Genomic DNA, 3245 nt, shown 5'->3' on the forward strand with positions numbered 1-3245 from the left:
TAGTCAACTTCACATCACAACTTCAAACATGCCTATTCCTCAAAAGACTGGATCAGTTAAGAGACTTGCTGATCAGAAAGTTCAGGAAGTGAGGAAGAAGTAGAAAACTGACAAGCCTGCCAAGAAGGAAATTGGTTCAAGCTCTCAAAATGTTGAGAAAGGAAAGGCTACTCCAGCTCTTGAAGTCTTTGCTCATATTGCTGAACATGCAAGAGAGCTAATTGAAGAAAGCCAATAACAGTTTGAAGCTATGCTGGGTAAGAAAGCTGCTGAGAATGTTGGAGAATCTGATGCTGACCATCAGAATGTTGAAGACTCTTTGAATCAAGGTGTTGAAGCACCCTCTGAAGATGTTAGAGTTGAAGAAAATATTGAGCTACAAGCTCAGAATGTTGATACAGATACTAGAGAAACTGCAGAAATTCTAGTATCCAACACCTTTGGAAGTGAAAATCAACCAATGGATGTTGAAGAAGAAGTTGTGTTGGAACAAGAAAATGTTGAAGCTCATCCTGACTTTGATCTCAACATTGAAGACACTACAAATGATCTCTATGAAGAGCTTTTTCAAGATGCTCAGGGAGAAAACATTCAGCAAGATGATCAGAATGTTCAAAACAACACTGATCAGAATGTTCTGGAGGATGTAGCTCAGAATGTTCCTACTGCACCTGTTGAGTAGCTGTCAGCAGATCCTAATCCTTTGGGTTCAGGATCTTTGCCTTCTGAGAAAGTTCAGCTTCTTGCTCAAACTGGTCAGAATGTTCAGAGAGATCAGAATGTTCCATCTGCTCAGAACATGGAACAAGCTCAGTTTGTAAACTTGTCAACATCAACAATGGGGTCTACTGCTGGAATAAGCAAGTATCTGGTGTCTTCCCTGCCAACACCAAGTACCATTCCTTCATTCACACCACCTCCACCACAAACCAAAACAACTCAGAATCTCCCAAACATGTCTTCCTTGTTTGACTCTTTAAACACTTTTGTCACAGCAAACAAAAGAAAAGCTGATGTTTCTGGTGATGCTGCACCTGCCAAGCCTTCTAAGGCTGAGAAAATGGTTGCAAGGGCTCTAAGAGTTGCCACTAAAACTCACAAAATTGTGTGTGCACTTGCTAACTGGACAAGGGATGTTCAGGCTCCTGGTTTAGCAGTGGACAAGCCTGTCTTTGTTGATCCAACAGTTTTTGAATCTGAACCGTCCTCAGATTCTAGGGATTCTACTCCATGAATCATTTCTGGTCCTACTCCCTAACCTTTTTGCAGATGACTAAAGGGGGAGAAGCTTTAGGATTTTATGTCTTTAAGTTCTCTAAGTTTAGGCCCTAAGTAGGCTAGTGATCAATAGTTATTGAAGTCTTATAAAACTTCATTTTTGTTTGATCAAACTTAGTTTATATGCTTTTTTTGTTTTTGAACCATGTTCATCATACAATTAGACTTCATGAATGATATTAATGAATGAATATTGATGTTGGTTCAAATTTGCATATTCTTATTTATGCTATGGATTATAAAAATGAGGGGGAGCTTTTTAAAACTTCTAAAAACTCATAATGGATTATAAAAATGAGGGGGAGCATTAAAATAAAATTTTCAAGCTCTAAAAATTCTTCATTTATAATCAAAATCCATAATCCTAAATCATAAGTTTATCATCTTCAAAAAGGGGGAGATTGTTGAGGCAAAATCCCTAATTAATTTTAAAGATAATAAACTTTAATGATTAAGGATTAAATGGACTTTGATTAATTCCTTGGTATTTAACTTGTGCTCTTGAGTGTTTTCACTAAGACAGGAACAAGGTTTGAATCATACCAAGATGCATAAAATCAAAGGACATTGAATCCATGAACTAATTCTGAAGTTCAGAAAATTAGTTCAGAATGTTGATCAGAACGTTCTGATGAGAGCTCAGAAGGTTGTTCAGAAGCAACTCTGTTCAGAAGCAACTATGTTCAGAAGCAACCCAGTTCAGAAGGTTGTTCAGAAGCAACTCTGTTCAGAAGCAACCCAGTTCAGAAGGTTGTTCAGAAGCAACTCTGTTCAGAAGCAACTATGTTCAGAAGCAACCCAGTTCAGAAGGTTGTTCAGAAGCAACTCTGTTCAGAAGCAACCCAGTTCAGAAGGTTGTTCAGAAGCAAACAAGTTCAGAAGCAACCTAGTTCAGAAGGTTGTTCAGAAGCAACCAGTTCAGAAGCAACCTAGTTCAGAAGCAACCAAGTTCAGAAGGTTGTTCTTATACAAGCCAAGAATCTCAAGAACTGTGATCAAGGTCATGCAAGGCACATGTGACATGAATATATGTCCAGGAAAGTACATTTGCATGGATCAATCAAGCAATAAAGGCATATACAAGAGTTATGTCAAAGAAGGCATTCAATGTTCATTTAAGACTATGAACATTGATGTACTAGGAATATTTCACAAAGGAATATCATCCTAGATGTTATCATCACTGCTCTTCATTATTGTTTCACTATTAGGATTTGATTACATCAAATGATAGTCTTACAAATCATCCTAAGTGAAACAGATGGAACATTCTGATGATCAGAATGTTCAAGCTCAGCTCATGCTTACTTTATGAACAGTATAGTAGGTGAAAAGCAAAAAGCAAAAGCAAAGCAAATCTGTCATCTTCAACAAGAGATAGACACGTCTGAGAGTTGGTACTGAACAAGGACAACACAATCTCTCAAAGCATGGGCATGAAGATGCAGAATCCCACTAAATCCTCCTGCACCGGTTCCAAGACAAATTCTGGGAAAGGAACATTCTGATGTATGAAGAAAAGTCCATACATTGGTTATTGTCCAGAAATTCATATGGAAAGCATATGCATAGCCCAGAACTTCATGTGTTCATTCATACATGATGAACCCAGATGAAGAACATGATGAACCCAGATGAAGATCATCATGAACACAACAACATTCTGATGTTCATCAGAGATCAGAATGTTTGCCCAGAATTTCAAGTTAAAGCTTGTGGGACCCAGGACACATGGCATAACACCATTGGACACCCTACAACGGCTATATGAGCCCAAAGACTCCATAAATAGAGGGCTTGGCCTTAGCAAAACTCGCACCATTGCAAAGCATACAAGAAAACAACAAAGATTGTTTGAAGCTCTTGCAAATTGAAATTGATCAATCTCTAAGTCCTTCATCAACTTAGTGCAAATCAATACTCTTGTTATCTGAAGGATAACCTCTTCTTCTTCTTCCACTGTTTGT

This window comes from Medicago truncatula, chromosome 4 (assembly GCF_003473485.1).
Source record: "Medicago truncatula cultivar Jemalong A17 chromosome 4, MtrunA17r5.0-ANR, whole genome shotgun sequence".
In the NCBI taxonomy this organism is placed as follows: domain Eukaryota; kingdom Viridiplantae; phylum Streptophyta; class Magnoliopsida; order Fabales; family Fabaceae; genus Medicago; species Medicago truncatula.